This window comes from Lissotriton vulgaris, chromosome 4_1 (assembly GCF_964263255.1).
Source record: "Lissotriton vulgaris chromosome 4_1, aLisVul1.2, whole genome shotgun sequence".
NCBI classification, from domain to species: Eukaryota; Metazoa; Chordata; class Amphibia; order Caudata; family Salamandridae; genus Lissotriton; species Lissotriton vulgaris.
This window is the reverse complement of record NC_141691.1, coordinates 600189149-600209656: the sequence shown is the minus strand read 5'-3', so window position 1 is coordinate 600209656 and position 20508 is coordinate 600189149.

Sequence of the window (20508 nt, the reverse complement as noted above, 5' to 3'; positions counted from 1 at the left end):
AAACCCAGAAAAAAATAAAAAATTTAAAACAGGAGAAAAATTCAGAAGACATAAGCAAGAGAATCAGTGTTTGCCAAGTTCCATGTGTTCTCCTCGATGGGTATGAATAAACTTCCAGAGATCAGCTGGATCATCGAATGAAAATGTTCTGTCTTTGTAAGTCACTTTTAAAAAACAGGGATGTATAAGACCATAGCAAGCGTTCATGGCTTTTAAGGCTGGTCTGAGGTCAAGGAATTCTTTGCGTCTACTGGCGGTTGGTTTGGACACATCCTGGCTAAATAAAACTTTGTGGCCTGACCAGAACATCTGCTTGTGTTGTTGGCAGCAGTGAGGAGTGCCATAAGGTCGGATAATAGCAAAAAGTAGGCGATGATACCTATTGGTTTGGTAGCAGAAGATGCATTTTGAGGCCCTAATCTAAGTGCTCTTTGAATGTTAAAGTCAATTGATTTTGGGAGGCCAACAATCTGCAAAACCTGGCATTTCAAGAAGGAAATTATGTCAGAGCCTTCGGAACCCTCTGGAATGCCATAAATGCATAGGATGTTACGTCAATTACGATTTTCTAAGTCCTCAATAGATTTTTTTAAGCTGAATAACTTCCTTGGTGAGGGTCTCAACTTTGGCAATGACATTCTGTGCATAGCTTACCTTCTGTTCAACATCAGACAGTCTCATATCAAGGCCGGACCATTTTTCCTCGATTCTTTGAAGAGTAGTGGTAGTATCCGACATGAATGGGCAAAAGAGACGCAATTCATCCATAATGCCCTCTAAAGTGATGGGAAGAGGAGATTTGGTTGGAAAGGAGGGATCCTTCTTTAGGCGTTTGCTGTTGTTAACTGTAGAATCTTTACGACCTCCAGAAGCGGTCCCAGAAGTTCCATGAGATTTGTTAGACTGCCTAAGATCCATGTTGAGACGATGCAGGAGAAAGGAAATTAAAGTTAAAAGTACAAATCAAAAATGACAGGATAGGATTACAGAATCCTGAGGAATACAGTCATTTAGGAACAAAATCTGGAGAGTACAGAGCAGTAATCCAGTAGACACAGTGTGGACAAAAGATGTTGAAAAGCAGCCAATATAGTGGTAGATAGAACCGTTAGAACTTATAGAATAAAGTAAGTAGCAGAAAGAATCTACCCAGGTACAAATGGTGCTGCTAAATCAAGCACAAAAACATTCCAAGTATTATTATCAGGAGGAGGACTAGTAAAGATAAACTTACAGCCTTCATAGCAAGGAGACTGGTTCCAAAATCCAGGTGAAGATTGAAATAGCAAATTAGTATGAGCCAAAATGCTGTACTTTATCCAAGCCTAAAGCGCATAGGAGAAATTTGTTTTATAAGGCTCAATACGTAGGCGGTAAAGTGAGCTGCATGACAGATAAATAAAGGTTAATGCAGTTTGAAGTAAAGCATGTGCTGTTACAAATGTAATGTTGTTTAAATAGATATATAATTGATTGCACTATTACCAGAGCACATACAATATCAGCAGCGATGCAAGTTAGACAGAAGTGGATTAAATTGTGCAGATGGAAGTACCCACATAATGCCTGTCGTGATGCAAAATGGACTGAGACAGAGCGAAAATCAGCATCCCAAGCGCAGAAATAGTTTTAGCCGCTATGCTTATTGTAAATATGTACGTTGTTTGCGCTGTCTAAAGCAACCGCTGTGGCGTTTGTGAAGCAGGTTGCTCTGAGGGAAATCTTGCTGCGCCGCTTAAAGCGCGCACAAAATAGCGGCCGCAATGCCAACAAACAAAGCAAGGAGCGCGATGAAAAAAATAAAGGGTCCTAATCTACATTGTGATGGTCGGAAACTCGCCTCTGCATTCCTGGCGGTTTCTGACGTATTCACAGCAACTCGTAAGTGGGTGCAAATGAGGTGAGAGGTCCCTTCAATCAATCAATCAATCAAGAAATTTGTATAGTGCGCTACTCACCCGGAGGGTCTCAAGGCGCTTGGGGGGGCGGGGGGGGGGGGGGTGGTCCGCTACTGCTCGAACAGCCAGGTCTTGAGTTGCTTCCTGAAGGAGAGATGGTCTTGGGTAAGACGGAGGTGGATGGGGAGGGAATTCCAGGTCTTGGCTGCCAGGTAGGAGAAGGATCTTACTCCCATGGTGGCTCTTCGGATGCGCGGAACGGCGGCGAGGGCGTGGCTGGTTGAACGTAGTTGGCAGGTGGGAGTATAGAAGGTCAGGCGGCTGTTGAGGTACCTGGGGCCTAGGTCGTGGAGGGCTTTGTGTGCGTGGGTGAGGAGGCGGAATGTGATTCTTTTGCTGACGGGGAGCCAGTGCAGGTCTTTCAGGGGTCTGGCGATGTGGCTGTGGTGGGGGATGTCCAGGATGAGTCGTGCGGAGGCGTTCTGGATGCGTTGGAGTCTTTTCTGCAGTTTGGCTGTGGTTCCGGTGTAGAGGGTGTTTCCGTAGTCTAGTCGGCTGGTGACGAGTGCCTGGGTGACCGTCTTCCTGGTTTCGGTGGGGATCCATCGGAAGATCTTTCGGAGCATGCGTAGGATGTTGAAGCATGAAGACGAGACGGCGTTGACTTGTTTGGTCATCGAAAGGGAGGAGTCCAGGATGAAGCCCAGGTTGCGTGCATGGTCTGTTGGTTTGGGTGCTCTGCCTAGGGCCGGTGGCCACCAGGAGTCGTCCCAGGCAGATGGTGATGATCCAAGGATGAGGACTTCCGTCTTGTCTGAGTTCAGTGTCAAGCGGCTGTTCTTCATCCATTCGGCTACTTCTTTCATCCCTTCGTGTAGGTTTGTTCTGGCGGTGGCGGGGTTGTTGGTGAGGGAGAGGATCAGCTGGGTGTCGTCAGCGTAGGAGATGATGTTGAGGCTGTGTTGGCGTGCGATGGTTGCGAGGGGGCTCATGTACACGTTGAAGAGGGTGGGGCTGAGTGATGATCCCTGTGGTACGCCGCAGATGACTTCGGTGGCCTCGGATCTGAACGGGGGAGGCGGATTCTCTGGGTTCTTCCGGCGAGGAACGAGATGATCCACTCCAGTGCCTTCTCTTGGATTCCGACGTTGCTGAGGCGGTGTACTAGGGTGCAGTGGCAGACAGTATCGAACGCTGCGGAGAGGTCCAGGAGGATGAGGGCCGCTGTTTCCCCGTTGTCAAGCAGGGTTCGGATGTCGTCAGTGGCTGCGATGAGGGCGGTCTCGGTGCTGTGATTGGCTCGGAAGCCGGACTGTGAGTGGTCGAGGGATCCGTTCATCTCGAGGAAGGCAGCCAGCTGTCGGTTGATGATCTTCTCAATGACTTTGGCAGGGAACGGGAGCAGCGAGATGGGGCGGTAGTTCTTGAGGTCAGTGGGGTCTGCCGATGGTTTCTTGAGGAGGGCGCTGAGTTTGGCGTGCTTCCAGCTCTCCGGGAAGGTGGCGTTGTTGAAGGAGCAGTTGATGATGTCCCGGAGTTGGGGTGCGATGACGGAGTCGGCCTTGTCGGTTGGAGATCCGGAGTGGATGGTGTTCATCGTCCGGATGGTGTCTTCGGTGTTGACTGGGGTCCAGTCACAGAGGGTGATGGTAGGGGGCGTCGGTTCTGTGGTTGGGTGCGTGGTCTGTTCGCCGAAGCTGTTGTGTATGTCTGCGATCTTGTTGTGGAAGAACGTGGCGAGTGAGTCGCAGAGGTCTTGTGAGGGAGTGATGTCGTTGTTTCCGGCGCTGGGGTTAGAGAGCTCTTTGACGATGCTGAAGAGCTCCTTGCTGTTGTGTGCATTTTTGTCTAATCGTTCCTTGAATGCTGTCTTCTTGGTGGTGTGGATCAGCTGGTGGTGTTTGCGGGTGGCGTGCTTGAGGGCGGTCATGTTGTCTGTGGTCGGGTTCTTTCGCCAGGCTTTCTCGAGGGTGCGGCAGTTCTTCTTGGAGTTCTTGAGGTCGTCGTTAAGCCACGGGGCTTTCTTGCTTCCGGGCCTGCTGGTGTAGGTTTTCAGGGGTGCGAGGTCGTCAGCGCAGTTGCTGATCCATTGTGCGAAGTTGTGGGCTGCTTGGTTGGGGTCCGTTGATCTGGCGGGAGGGTCCTGGTTCAGTGATGCGGTGAGCTGGTCGGTGGTGATCTTGTTCCAGTTCCTGCGGGGGACCTGTTGCGGGAGGTGGTGAGTTGTGGTCTTTCTGAAGTGGAAGTGGACGCAGCTGTGAACAGTCCAGTGGAGTCCGGTGGAGTGGCTGAAGGAGATGTGCTTTCTGGAGGAGAAGATTGGGTCAAGCGTGTGACTGGCGTAGTGGGTGGGGGTGTTCACCAGTTGCTTGAGTCCGAGGTTAGCGAGGTTGTCCAGTAGGGTGGTGGTGGTGTTGTTGTTGTTGTTCTCCAGGTGGAAGTTGAGATCCCCTAGGAGGATGTAGTCGGCGGAGGGGAGGGCTTGTGGGCTGATGAAGTCTGCGATGTCTTCGCTGAACTGTGTGCGGCGTCCTGGGGGTCTGTAGATGAGGGTGCCTCTGAGTGTGGTCTTGGGGTCGGTGTGTATCTGGAAGTGAAGATGTTAGGCGGCTGTAAGGGTGTCTTCGGAGTTGGTCGAGATGCGAATGGTGTTCTTGTGGACGATGGCGATGCCTCCTCCAGTCTGGTTGACGCGGTCCCTCCGGGTGATTTTGTATCCGTCCGGGATGGCTATGGCGATGTCGGGCGCTGAGGAGGCGTTCATCCAGGTCTCCGTGAGGAAGGCGACGTCCGGGGATGTGGTGTCGAGCAGGTCCCATAGTTCCACGGCGTGTCTGTGGACGGAGCGGGTGTTGAGCAGGATGCACTTCAGGTGGTTGCTGTTGGTGCTTGGCTTGGCGGGTGCGGGTGGGTTGCAGGTCCGGATGCAGGCGAACTTGCAGTGTTGGAAGGTCCGTGGGTGCGTCCGGGGGTGGCTTGGTGGCATCCAGGGAGGCGTCCGGTGTTGAGTGCGCTGAGGGTGGCGGTGTCGTACGTCCGGCGGGTGGGATGGCATCTGCGGGAGCCAGGGGTTCTGGCGCTGGGCGCGGTCCAGGCGCGGACGGGCGCAGACGGGCTTGCCATTGGCGCACCTGCTGCGCGTGAACGCTGCGCGCGGACTCTGCCATAAATGGAGAGTGGGGGGGCGGAGCGAGGGAGGAGCAGCTGGGAGGCGGGAGCGGGGTGGCGAGTGGGGAGGGGAGCGATGCGAGGTGAGTCTGAAGGAACTGGGGTGGGGCCGCGGGGGAGCGGCGGCAGGGAGCGGGGTGGGTCAGCGGGAGCACGGAGAGGACCGAAGTACAATCACGGGCACAACAGTGAAAACAGGGGGCACAGCAGCACGAAGAGAACAGAAATACAATTAAGAATGCAGCAATGAAAGAAAAGTTACTAGCAGTGGCGGCAAACAGTCAGGGGCACACGGGGAGAATGGAAATACAATTAAGGACGCAAATACAACAGCACGGGGAGAATAGAAATACAATTAAGGACGCTACAATGAAAGAAAAGTTACTAGCAGTGGCGGCAAACAGTCAGGGGCACACGGGGAGAATAGAAATACAATTAAGGACGCAAATAGAACAGCACGGGGAGAATAGAAATACAATTAAGGACGCAGCAATGAAAGAAAAGTTACTAGCAGTGGCGGCGGCAAACGGGGACTGGGCACACGCAGGTGGGCCACGCGGCGGGTGGAGCGACCGGCACTGACCAGGTCAGGTCAGGTCACAGCTCCCCGCCTCGCGGACCCCACCTAAGTACTCAGTGGGAGGGAGGAGCAGCTGGGAGGCGGGTGCGGGGTGGCGAGTGGGGAGGGGAGCGATGCGAGGTGAGGCTAAAGGAACGGGGTCGGGCCGCGGAGGAGCAGCGGCAGGGAGCGGGGTGGGTCAGCGGGAGCAGGGGGAGGACCGAAGTACAAACACGGGCACAACAGTGAAAACAGGGGGCACAGCAGCACGAAGAGAACAGAAATACAATTAAGGACGCAGCAATGAAAGAAAAGTTACTAGCAGTGGCGGCAAGCAGACAGGGGCACACGGGGAGAATAGAAATACAATTAAGGACGCAAATACAACAGCACGGGGAGAATAGAAATACAATTAAGGACGCAGCAATGAAAGAAAAGTTACTAGCAGTGGTGGCAAACAGTCAGGGGCACACGGGGAGAATAGAAATACAATTAAGGATGCAAATACAACAGCAAGGGGAGAATAGAAATACAATTAAGGACGCAGCAATGAAAGAAAAGTTACTAGCGGTGGCGGCGGCAAACGGGGACTGGGCACACGCAGGTGAGCCACGCGGTGGGTGGAGCGACCGGCACTGACCAGGTCAGGTCAGGTCTTCGCGTTGAAGAGTTGCTCGACGCTGCGGAGCCTCTTCAGGGTGCGGCCATCTTGCCGCCGTGCGCTCTCGTGAAGTATTATTTTTGAAATTACTTTGCATTGAAGTTTGGTCAATTAAGATTTGCGGAGACATTGATATATTTAAATACCATTACCAGCATTCAACATTATGATGATGAGGCTGTGAAGAGTATACAAGGTGGCACAATTACTTCAAAGTGTAATACTTTGTTTCCTTCATATTGCCATTTAACAGGGGTGCCACGTAGAGAGTGAGGTGCTCATTTTTTTCCCTGTGATGTTGGGAAAGTTCAATTACATGGTGGGTATTGTTTACATAGATAAGAACTAATGATGAAGATCATTTAGTGACATTCGTTAATAGGGAAATTCATTTTTGGATGATCTTATTGCTCGCTATCTTTTTATTTTCACAGTGTAGTTATAGCTATACGGTTGGGGCAGATACCTATGTCCCGTTTTTCATTACGGAATCTTTGGAGGATAGTTATTCTTTTTGTTACAGGTATTTGCTAATATTATACAATATATATTGAGGTTCCGTGACAAATTGTAAGTGGTGTTTTCGACTCGTACGAATATGGTCGAGTCTAGTATCTATGAACCGCAAATGACGAGTTTAGTAAGTATGCGCAGTTTCGCTGTGCTGACTTAAACCGTTCGTTTGTTATGTGGGTTTCTCATCTGTACCCACGGGTTCCATCTTAGATACGGCATCCATTTTGTCTCTTGCCCTCAAGTAGTCAGCGAACGGACGCTGTCCGCTTCGCGACCCTGGGACTCCCAAGATATTTGCGGAAGACACATGTTCTTTGAAAGTGTCTTTATGATGAGGGGGTTGCTACTGTAAGGCAGATGGCGCCGCTCGAGGCTCATCTTGCCGCACGGACTTATTGTCTCAGCCGTGCATCTCATTAGGCACGTCCCTTTGATGCCTGTATCTCGTGCTTCTCGTTACCTCCCCCTTTTACACCCTTTCCGATCTCCCCACTGTCTCCGTCTTCCTCTGCACCTGTCTTCGTTCCTATTTCGATCTACTTTATTGCTGATTGGAATTTGCTAATGGTGGGAAGATGGTTTTTTTTCAGTTGGGAACCGCCAAATGTTTCCGCACTTATGTTCCGGACCTTATGTGTTTCAAAGTGACCAAAGCGACCCCTCTGAGAGCGACATGTGGGAACCAGGTTGTAAACTATTGTGTCTCATGTTATCTTATGGGTAAAAACTGTATAAAAGGAGCGATCCACAAAACCAATTTGAAGCAGTCTCCCCGAACTACACTCGATGTATTTCCTGTGACTTCTGTGTTCCCTGCAGTAAATAAACCTTGACTCTTTGACGCCGAAGGAAGTGTCCCGTGTCTCTGTGACTTGTACGCCGGAGCAGGTTACCCACGAAGGTTTCAGGTGTTGTGCCCTGGCACCGCTGGGTCCAAAAGAACCCAGTCCTTCAGTTGGCGCCCAACGTGGGGCTGCATCAGTGGTACCGGTCCAAGCCCGACGATCGTGAGGAACTTCGTGTGAAATCTCCGAGGGAAGGTGCACCCCGCTTCATCGATCCTGTTGTCGAAATAAGTGGCCCGAAGACTTTTCCCGCGAAGATTCCCGCCTCCTAACGGCTGCGACGGACTGCTGCCCTGACTGTAGACCTGTTTTGGCGCCTGGCGTAGACCTTGGTATAGCGAGACGATTGACGGGCCTTCCTGAGGACGCCATTGTTCTTTGAGTTAAGTATTTGTGGGTCGCTCCCAGAGTTCTTGGTTGTAGACACTTTAGCGAGTGTCTTTGTTGTAAACACTAGTGTTTTTGTTGTGCACGCTGTGTGAGTGTTTTTGTCGGTGACACTTTGCTAGCGTACTTTGTTGTTGTTGTATTTGTTTGACGACTGCAGCCGCCAAAGACCGAGGGTTTTGTTCTTGCTGGGACTTGGTGAATCCCGTAACCCTTGAAGTTTGTGAAACTCGGCTAGTGTGCAAGATGCCTGGTCGTAGTACTTTGTTTAGTTGCTTTAGACCTTGTGGTGCGGATTCCCTGCTGGAGGACTCGTGTCCGATACCTCCGGTTGGAACTCCTACTTATGACTTATATAGCAAACATGGGCTAGGCCCGATTGCTTTTAACGATTATTGGATAAAATATACAAAGAAAGACGGCGATCTTCGTTGGCCACCTCACGGTAGCTTCGAAGCGTCGATCTTAGATAATCTAGAAATAAAGTTGTTCGAACGCAAATCTAGGCCGGCCATGTTTGATGCCTTTCGGTTGTGGCGCAAAGAAGCCCGACAGAAAGAGATCAGACAGAATAAACGTAGTGAGCGAGATAATGTTGCTACCATAGTGAAGAAAGCTGAGCAGTTTCAGCGTGATAAGGAGGATAAGGATAAGGAAGTGTTTGAGAGGCTACAGCGTATGTCCATAGATAAATGCTATCCTGCTTTGCCTGTGGAGTCGGATAAGAAGGAAGAGGCCGTTGAGGATTCTTTAATGTCCTATCTTATGAAGTCGCCACCTCCGTACGTACAGGGTATCGCAGCTCCTGTGGTCCCTGCCGTACCTGTTCTTCCACCTGTTATTCCTCCACCAGTTCCTCAACCTGCACCCGCTCTTCCGACTATTCCTGCTCCTGTGCCTGTTTCTATTCCTACTGCTCCTCCGCTTCCACATACTCCTGTTCCCGCTACTGCTCACGCTACTGCTCCTGTGTTGTTAACCCCTGTTGTTGCTAATGTCTCTACTCCTTCTCTTGTTAGTCCTGTGTCTTATTCTTGTCCCTCTACTCGTAACCGTAATTCTCCTAGTGTGCCAAACTTCTTTCAGTCGCTTGGACCTGTTTTTGGGTCTGCTGGTTCTGATGGTCCTCAGAGACGTAGCCAGCTTCCTGCTAATAGAGAACGTGTTGCGCTATATAATATGGCGATGGGTTGGATAGTAAACCCTGTTAGAAATCCACCTCGTGTTGTCTTCGAAACGTTTGATCAATTCAACATACCTACTCAGAGATATGTGTTTGATGAAATGTGCAAGTTCTTACATGATCAGATAGTGGCCTTTGCGCCTGACGAGGTGCTGTACGCCCTGTCTGAACTTCGGCTTCAGTTCGCAACTGGACTGATAGTCGACACTAATGTCCGACGTGCTATTGAGCGGTTACTATCTTTTCGTCCCGCTCCTATTCCTCATGCATTGTTCGTTGAGGACATTGAAAAACAAGATGAGTCTGGCCAATACCCTATGCGTGAAGTTCCGCCGGTTTGGGTACCCGCTGATAATACTAATGCTAATGCTCCAGTTCCGGCGCATTTCCAGAGAGTGTGGATACACCTCCCATGGAAACGATCGGAAGTGCTTCAGGTGAAACAAACTTTACCCGATCCTCGCAAAAATCCTGCAGGGTATTATAAGGAATTATCGCAGCTCGTAGACGCTACGATAATGAATCTTGCCGATATCGACATGTTGTTTGGCAATGTCGTACCGCAACCGGTATGGGCTAAGATTCGTCACCAAGATCACGCAAATGAATTAGGTGGTGATTGGGCTGCTATTACAGCGGCAGACGCTGGACAAGTGGCTGCTACTAAACCCGATCAGTTGATTGAACTTCTTCCCCAGCGAATCATTACATTAATGAAAACGCTCATGCCAGCTATGAGGGTGAATTGGGACAAGTTGTCAGCCTGTAAGCAGAAGAAGGATGAGAGTGTTTCAGACTTCTTTACGAGGTTTGAGGAAACATTCGTTGATCATAGTGGACAGGATATGGGTACTGAGGGTGGACAACGGTTGTTTGTGGATAAATTTGTGTCGAACTTATTGCCCGACTTGTGCACTAAATTGAAGAATTCAGAAAGTGCGTGGGCCGTTTCTACCTCAGCTCAGATATTGGCTACGGCACAATATTACGAAAATAGAGAAAAAGAGGAAACAGACCGTGCTGATAAAAAGACGAAGGAGCTGAAAACTAAAGTGTTGTTGCAACAAGCATATCCGCCGCGTTCTAATCAGAATGCGTCTCAACAGAATAGACCACAGTCGCAATCGAATCGATCGCAGCCGCGTAATGATTCCTCTTTCCAAAGATCTTCGTTAGGGTACAATCAATGTGCTTATTGTAGACAGGAGGGACACATTAAATTCAATTGTCCTGCTTTAAATGACCGTAGTGGTGGTAATTCATCTAGGGGAGGCCGTGGTGGTTCACAGCCCGCATCACGTGGTAGAGGTCGTGGTGCTCAGAACGACCGTTCTGACAATTCATCTAATTCTAATAACTGTTTCGATCAACGTGGATCATCACAAGGACGATCTGCGCAGTACAATGTAGACGATTATTACGTCGATCAGGGAACTGACGATAGTAATTACTAGGACAGCCAAAGACAAGGAGAGGGAGTGGTATCAGTTCCGGTTGATCAGAGAGGGCCTTACGTCGCAGTTGCTACATCGGGCGTCGTTGAGCCTTTTCTGTTGGACACTGGTGCAGCGAAAAGTTCTATCATGCATTCGAAACTCCCTGGCGCACCTTTGTCTGGCTTAACAAATGTATCCGTTGGATTCTCTGGCGCCCCCGTTAGCAATCCAGTTTCATGCCCTTTGCCCCTTAAAATTGGGCCTCGTGAGCTCGAAGCTCCGTTGATTTTAACCTCGGGTTGTGGTGAAAATCTTTTGGGTCTGGATTTGCTTAAACGTTTGTATGCAACTTTGTATTGTTCTCCTGCGGGTGTAAAGCTTACGTTCGGAGAGAGAGTAGTCTCTCCCATGTATTTGTCTCTCGATAAGCTTCCACCGGAATTGGATTCTCTTCCTGCGTCTTTGTGGGCGACGGGTCCAAATGATGTGGGCCTACTTGATATCTCCCCTTATGTTGTTCAGTTGAAATCCAATGTGCGATTGCCACGTATTCCCCAATACCGTATCTCCCTTGATGGTGAACGAGCTTTGTTAGCGATCATCTATGATTTGATCGAGAAAGATGTTATTGAGGAGACTCGGGGAAACGTGTGCGACAGCCCTGTACTGCCCATTCTTAAACGTACTGATCCTACCAAACCGCCTGTTTATCGTTTTGTTATCGATTTACGGGAGGTAAATAAAATTGTGGTTCCTCAATTCCCTGTTGTGCCTGACATCACGGCGCTACTGACTCTGATTCCAGCTACTGCTTCGTGGTTCTCGGTGATTGATTTGAAAAATGCGTTTTTCAGCATCCCGATTGCCGAAGAGAGCAGGGACCTTTTCGGTTTCTCTCTTGGTGGACGTAGCTTCCGCTTCAAACGCGCTCCTCAGGGCTACTGTGAAAGTCCATCGATTTACAGTCAAGCTTTGAAGGGTCAACTGGATGCGTTTAGGTTGCCGGTTGGTGCGGCTTTAATCCAATATGTCGACGACTTATTGGTGGCTGCTGATACTCAGGACATTTGCAAAATTGCTACGGTATCGTTGCTGCAACATCTCTGTGAGTTAAATCACAAGGTGTCACCTTCTAAACTCCAATATTGTTGTCAAGAAGTAACCTATCTAGGTCACTTATTGTCAAAGGAGGGAAGGAGATTGACCCCAGAGAGAATTGCAGCGATTGCGCGAATGGCTGTGCCACAAACCCAGAGAGATGTGCGTGCCTTTCTAGGTATCACGTCGTACTGCAGGCAGTGGATTCCTAATTTTTCATTGCTAGCGAAACCACTGGTGGCTCTTACGTGCAAGGATGTTTCTACTCCTTTACCATGGACGGAAGAATGTCAGAAGAGTTTTTCTGAATTACGTGATTCATTGTGTTCGGCTCCTGTGTTAGGTACTCCTGATTACAGCAAACCGTTCACGTTATATGTTCACGAGAGGGAAGGTTGTGCTTTGAGTGTCTTAACGCAACCTTTTGGTGGTAAGCAACGTCCATGTGCATATTTTTCCTCGACCTTAGACCCAGTAGCTAGAGCATTGCCGAGTTGTTTGAGAGCAACTGCGGCAGCTGCGGTCTCTATCCGACAATCAGCAGGATTGGTCATGGATAATATGCTTACGGTGATGGTTCCGCATGCAGTCGATACTCTTTTGAATCGAACGAAAACTCAGCACTTGACGAGTGCAAGGTTGTCTGGGTACGAATTGACGCTTTTGGCAAGCCATATTCAGATAAAACGTTGTAATGTCCTAAATCCGGCAACTTTGTTACCAATTAGTGCAGAGTCAGATGAAGTAGCAGAACATGACTGTTACTTGCGGACAGAGGAGGAGACAAAAGGTCGTGTGGACCTTAAAAACACCCCATTGGAAGACCCAGAGGGCACTCTGTATGTGGATGGGTCATGTTTTAAATTGCCGAATGGTGATGTGACTACTGCTTATGCTGTTGTGACATTGAATACTGTTGTTGAGACTGCGAGATTGAATCAGAATTCTGCCCAAGCTGCAGAGCTGATTGCTCTTACTAGAGCATGTGTATTAGCAAAAGGTAAACGTGTGAATGTGTACACCGATAGTCAGTACGCTTTCGGTGTAGCGCATAGCTTTGGACGGTTGTGGCGAGAGCGTGGTTTCTTCACGTCACATGGCACGAAAATACAGCATGGCCAGCTTGTGAACGATCTTTTGGATGCATTGACTTTGCCTGCTCAAGTTGCAATTGTTAAGTGTAGTGCGCATCGTAAAGTGACGGATGATGTTGGTCGTGGTAATGCGTTTGCAGATGAGATTGCTAAGGAGACTGCCCGGAACCTTAGCACTCGAATGTATGTGACGAGTTCGGTTAGGTGGCCTGCAGAATCAAGTATGTGTGAAAATACCATAGAGAGTGTGAAAGCAATACAGAATGAGGCCACCGAGACTGAAAAGACGAAGTGGAAAGAAAGTACGGGAAGGTTGGATGCGAATGGTTGCTGGATTGATTTGTCAGATCAGAAAAGATGGATGTTGCCTGATGCGTATGTACTGGCCGTTGTGACAATGGCACATGGGTTAGCACATATTAGCGCGAAAGGCATTTGCAAGTTGTTGGCTGATGTATGGAAGAATGATGGCATTACGAAGTGTGCTGAACGTTTGGTGAAGAATTGTATGGTGTGTATAATGTACAATCCTGGCAAAGGAACCCCAACTCCCCCTGGCAGTTTTGCTCCTCCTTTGTATCCCTTTGAGGTGATCCAATTGGACTTCATCCATATGGAGCGATGCAATAACCTGAAATACGTTTTGGTTGTGGTTTGCGCATTCTCCCGATGGATCGAGGCCTATCCCCTCAAAGAGAATACTGCTTTGTCTACTGCGAAAATCCTACTGAAGGAATACTTTCCTCGGTATGGAATGCCTAGAGTCGTGTGGTCAGATAACGGAAGTGAGTTTGTTGGAAGTGTGATGAAGAGTGTGTGTAAGGGCCTTGGAATTAATCAGAAATTCCATAGCGCCAATCATCCCCAGTCAGCTGGATTGGTTGAAGGGTACAATGGCACCCTTAAACTAAAGCTAGCGAAGATTCAGGCTACGACTGGACTTTCGTGGCCTGACGCTTTGCCTCTAGCATTACTGTCAACTAGGGCGACTGTACACTCCCGAATAGGGCTTAGCCCCTATGAAATAGTGTTCGGCCGTCCTGCGAATGTGTGGGGGGTTCCTAGGCCAGGTATATTCGTTGATCTTGAGTATCCGATGTTGATTGATTACTTACATGACTTGACTGCTAAACTGAGGTTAATTCATCAACAGGTTTACGACGCCTTGCCGACGCAGACGGAGGGTCCAGGCCACCAGCTCCAGCCCGGAGATTGGGTAGTTACCCGTAATTTTTCACGCAAGAAGAATCTGGACCCCCGTTTCACCGGACCTTACCAGGTGCTCCTGGCCACGAGGACTGCTGTTCGTCTTGAGGGGCGGAAGAATTGGGTACATGCTACCCATTGTAAGCGAGTCCCTATTCCTTTGCCGGCAGACCCGTGGGTGAGGAAAGGCATTGCGTCAATAGAAGCAGAAACATTGCCGGCGTTTGTACCTTTTAGCGACGCACAGCTTGTTGGTGAACACTCAGCGCAGCAGAAAGCCACTGTTGAACATTTGTCAGCAAAAGACTCAAGATCAAATCAACCAATTGATCAACAGGACGCTGTCTCTTCAACGGATCCTTTGTTCGACGAGCAGACACGTCCAGGGAAACATCGATATTCTCTGCGTTCTCATACTAAGGACAAATAAAATTTTCTTGCTTTGCTGAATTGATAACTGCAATATCCTCGTTTCCCCTGATCAACTTTGAACAATTCGTATCATTGAAAATTGTTTTGTACATATAATAAGCTTCTTCCTTGTATCTTTTCCTTCCACAGCTGACATATTGTGCTAAATAAAATACATATTGTGTATTGAGGGCCGTAGGGCCGCGCGCGTACTTCCTTCTGGACAGTAGGTCTTGACGCTAGGTTAAAGGCCGTCGGTTCCTGGGAACTCCTGGGGATTGACTATTGCTGCACAGAACGAAGTGCGTCAAGAAACGTTGCGGACGGTCGTAGGGAAATGGCATTTTCGAAGCTTAATGATTTGGAAGGAGCTCAGGCGTATAGAGTCAGACTGCAGAAACTTAGTCGTACTAAATGTTTTGTATTTCCGTTGTTTGTATTGTTTCTGACTGCTTCTGCATTTTTGGCGGGTGGGGTGTATTACACTATGTCTTACTTCTTACTTCCTACCCCTACTCCTACTCCTTACCCTAATCTTACTTCTACTGCTTCTCCTCATTCCTTTCATATGTTACCGGAACACGAACAGGCTAGACGTGTAGAATTCCGCAACAATTCCTTTATCCAGCTCCTCCATCAGCATCAGTTAGTGGTTAACACTACTAATTGTTGGGTGTGTGGGTTGATGCCACATACTACGGGTAAGGGAATTCCATACCTGGTGTTACCGTATAGTTCCCAAGGGTCAGCTCGAGCATTTCAAACAATGCTTCGAAGCGCACTGGGTTTCCACCCCACTCCAGAACAACGTTCCCCCAACCCTGGTCCTACCTCGTACCAGTGGGTGCTATCGATGGCAATAGCGGATATGGAAGATGAGATCCATGATGCTTTTCTCATCCCTAAAGAAGAGGTGCAAGCCTATAGGGTCCTAAGTAGAGGGGAATATAGTACGTTCACTAATGAAAAGCAGCTTAAAAGCTCGTCTCCAATATGGGTCGTACCCCACACTGGTAATCTTTGTCTTGTGGGTCGTGGTTCGCAAGCCTCACTTGGCGCAAGTGCTTGCACTGAAAGTTACCTTCTGCCAATGTCCCCGACCCCTGTGTTTCTGGCTGCCAAGGGTACATACTTTATCTGTTATGATCGTGCATACACATGGTTGCCCACAGACTTTATGGGCTCATGTTTCATTGCAAATCTGTTGCCTCCGACGTTCACTGTAGATGCCGATTATCATAAGACTAGAGTTGTACGAGGCGTAATTAGCGAAGAGGATACTGCCGGTCAAGAGGCAGGAGACTTTTTCAAGGGTTTCCTCCCGTTTTGGGGACCTATGGTTAATAGTAGGAACCTGAGACATTTGACTCGAGTGGTAGAATCGACAGCTAATATTACTGCCAGTGCCCTTGGTAATATCACCTCAGAACTTCAGGCGGAGAGACTTATGACGTTGCAAAACCGTATGGTTTTAGATGTCGTCTTGGCAGATCGCGGTGGGGTATGTAAAGTGATCCATTCGAGCTGTTGCATTTTCATACCTGATAATGCTCCTACTGTCTATCAAGCCATCTCGAAGTTGCATAAGATCTCCGAATCCATACACGTGGATGTAGGGGATTGGACGCTACTTGGTTGGTTTTGGGGCTTGATGTCGACTTGGGGTTGGAAGATTCTGATGATCATCGGGGTTGTGGTAGTGTTCCTGTTCACGTGTTGCCTTTGTGTGCAGTGTGGTCCTGCCTTATGTGGCCTCTGTGCTACAACGTGTATGAGACAACCATCTGTTACCAAGGGGACTCGGTTGGACAGAGCTATGCTACAACGACATCTAAATGGTCTGATGAATATCGAATATGATTCCGACTAGTGCTTGCCTACATGAGGGCAAAAGGAGCGTCTGAGGTTCCGTGACAAATTGTAAGTGGTGTTTTCGACTCGTACGAATATGGTCGAGTCTAGTATCTATGAACCGCAAATGACGAGTTTAGTAAGTATGCGCAGTTTCGCTGTGCTGACTTAAACCGTTCGTTTGTTATGTGGGTTTCTCATCTGTACCCACGGGTTCCATCTTAGATACGGCATCCATTTTGTCTCTTGCCCTCAAGTAGTCAGCGAACGGACGCTGTCCGCTTCGCGACCCTGGGACTCCCAAGATATTTGCGGAAGACACATGTTCTTTGAAAGTGTCTTTATGATGAGGGGGTTGCTACTGTAAGGCAGATGGCGCCGCTCGAGGCTCATCTTGCCGCACGGACTTATTGTCTCAGCCGTGCATCTCATTAGGCACGTCCCTTTGATGCCTGTATCTCGTGCTTCTCGTTACCTCCCCCTTTTACACCCTTTCCGATCTCCCCACTGTCTCCGTCTTCCTCTGCACCTGTCTTCGTTCCTATTTCGATCTACTTTATTGCTGATTGGAATTTGCTAATGGTGGGAAGATGGTTTTTTTTCAGTTGGGAACCGCCAAATGTTTCCGCACTTATGTTCCGGACCTTATGTGTTTCAAAGTGACCAAAGCGACCCCTCTGAGAGCGACATGTGGGAACCAGGTTGTAAACTATTGTGTCTCATGTTATCTTATGGGTAAAAACTGTATAAAAGGAGCGATCCACAAAACCAATTTGAAGCAGTCTCCCCGAACTACACTCGATGTATTTCCTGTGACTTCTGTGTTCCCTGCAGTAAATAAACCTTGACTCTTTGACGCCGAAGGAAGTGTCCCGTGTCTCTGTGACTTGTACGCCGGAGCAGGTTACCCACGAAGGTTTCAGGTGTTGTGCCCTGGCACCGCTGGGTCCAAAAGAACCCAGTCCTTCAATATTATTGTTTCCATACAAATGTGATAATTGTTTTCTTTTATTTAGGTCTCCTTCCCTGCTGTTCCCTTCCTTTCCTTCCCTCGCTCTAGCACATCAAAATTCTGTGCTTATATAGCAAGGAGAATTGTGACGATCAAGAGGTGGATCCATTTTTTCATCAAATCAATCCTGAGGTATCTGCAGGCTGACTCCAGGGAAATACATGACAAACTGCCCTAGAGGCTGGAGGATCAGCGCCTGCCTGCCTGCTTGCCAAGACCAGTTTGACATGTGAGGAAGAGGAGAATGTCGGAGGGGTATCTAGTGGGGAATCCTTTCAAATAGACTCCCTTTGCGAGGTGTGAAGAGATGGCTGCTGCACTGATCATTTCCGATATACAGCTAAGTGACCTGTGCAAAAAGAACAACTGATGGATGGAATGCAGAACAATGTCAAACATTCAGTCCCAGTACAGAGATCTGGGCCAAAATCCATAGTTTTTTGTACACCATGGCATTCAAGTTTAGACCCAGCCATATGTAAATCAGTATTGACCCTGCTACCCATGGGAACAGTCCAGCCCAAACTGCCAGGCCAGGTGCTCCCTGGACCGGAAACAAGCATCATTGGACCAGTTTCAGATTATCACTCCTCTTCAGCCTGGTTAGCTTGACTCCAGTGTCACAGTGAGCAAGGGACCTACGTCTGGGCATACCCTTCCAACTTAGGGCGACAAATGCAAAAAGACCAATTGATGAACGGAATGCCGATCAATGTTAACCATTCACCCCCAGTACAAGGATCTGGGGGAAAAATCCATTGTTTTTTTGCACACCATGGCATTCCAGGCTAGGTCCAGCCATATGCAAATCAGTCCTGACCCTGCTCCCCATGAGAACAGTCCATCCCGAACTGCCAGGCCAGGTCCTCCCTGCATCCTGGGACCGATTTTGGGGTACCATCCCTCATCAGTCAGGCTAGCTTGGCTCCAGTGGCACGGTGATCATGGGACCCACGCCTGGGCATACTCTTCCCACTTAGGGCGACAAATGCAAAAAGAACAACTGATGGAAGTGAGCTATGGACATCGGTGTGCAGAATGGGTCATCACCTGTGCGCAGTGAGGAGTCAGTTACCCCATATACCAGGAGGGGCGGCCACGGATTAAACTGTAATCATTGCTGTGGGGCTGTGGCCAAAGCCAATATGCATTGAGGGACCACTGCGGACAGATTGCCATCTGGAGTTGGCCATAGCCCTTGTGCAATGGTGAGCCTGTGACCCTCCATGCCAGGAGGGGCCACCTTAAAGGAATCTACTGTTTTAATTGGGTCGAAGCCCATCTGTAGTAGAGAGTTGTGAGCCTGTGTCCACTCCCCTGTATCCCCCCCCCCCCGCCCCCCTCCGAGGGAGCCTTGGACTGCTCAACCACACTTGTTTCTAAGAGTGAAGTGCTGAAGGGGTGTTTGGCCTAGTTGCTCAGGGTGCATTGTAGGCTGCGCCCTAGGACATAAGGAGTAAAAGGCCTCAACCCCCACAGGTGGGCTTAGTTGCTACTGCACCCTGGCCCTTTGAACGGGATTCTGACACATTATACAAAAAACCTCTTCTTGAGGGTTTTGGGCTCACTCCTTGTTCTTTAGGAGACTCTACATCGGTATGACCTCTGATTTAGAACTTTGATTTATTCTTTAGAGCTGAACTATATTATTATTAAATTAATTTTGTCCTTTTTGTAATGATCTGAATCCTTTTAATAAACCTTTATGATTTTGCTTAAAATTATTATCTTGCTTTCATTGTAAAGCCTGATGTGCTTTACTATTTATGTAGTAATATGTATTGAGACAGGATCAGGCGTTATGGCCTCCGCTGCCGACTTTGAACTGGGGAACCAAGTTTGAGTCTTGGTATCTTAGCATTGTTCAACATCCTATGATTTTGGGCAGATTCATATAATCTCCCCGTGTAAAAAAAAAAAAATAACGTGACTTTTTGTGGTGCAACCGGTGCTCATATGAAGTATTCCAATACATGGGGGTCGAATTTGTGCTACATATAAAAACTGCAAAAAAAAAAAAACCATTGAATCTTGTTGGACAGATCCAGTTGAAAAGCAACAAAAATCCTTAGGCGATTAACACCACTCCAGGTCCATCAAATGGCCTTTACCTTGACATACTAAGAAAAAGCACTAACAGTTCCTTGGAATATTTTCTCTGTTTCCTAACACTCATTTTTAGGTCTCGCCTAGGCAGCGCATGCGGTGTCTCTTCGAGACTGCTGTATCCAGTGTATGAGTTTAGAGCACACCCATCGTTTCTGATTTGTTCCTTTGTGTGCCCTTAAAAAATCCTTGCTTTTCTGTGGTGCATCACCTACATTTGTCCCACCTCTTGGTGTATTATTACTGCCCATGGTTACTGGCCCTGTTACTTGTAGGCTTTCACATCTGGCCAGTTATATGTTTCAGCACACTATTTAATATTTGTGCTTCAGCTCATGTTATAGGATTGTCACAAAACACAGTCAACCTACCCTGTAAGTCACCTCCTTATCTTGTGTCTTGTTTTCCTTCCCTGGTTGACGTGCTTGACATTTCCTGTCATCCGCATGGTTCCACCCTCTCCACCCTCGTTTTTTTTTGTAGTTTGTATACAGCGCAAACTCAACCCAAATGTATTACCAGTTACATTCAGGGCACAACTCGGGGGTACACGCTGGTGGAAGGCGTCCACCCACTTCTTTCACAGGGTGAACGCCGTCCACCCTGCCAAGAATTTGGGCCCCACTGAATAATGTGCTGAACTCGTCCCGGTGTCATTTCCAAACACCTGGACACTTTCAGCTGCACCTGCACGTTGTCTGCTTTCCTTCTGCAACAAGCAACAAGGTGCAGGCACGGACGGGGCTTGCTTATTTAAGACTCCTGCAGGGCCCATAACAAATACCAAATTTGAGGGGTCATCAGGCCTCCTTTTGTTTGAGTCGCTTGGTTGGGAGCAGTCAGGAGCCGCACAGCTGATGCAAATGAAGCGGAGGGGAAATTAAGGCTCACACCTTGTTAGCACTTCACACATACTTATGAGAGGCAGCTTTTCACTTTTTTCAGTCCCTCTTTAGGAGATATGCATGCACTGTAAGAATATCAGATGTGTTGGTCTTTCCTAGTATTTACACAAAGCAAATTGCATTTATATAGAGCTTACTTACCTTGAGGAGGTGTTGAAATAATGCAAGTACC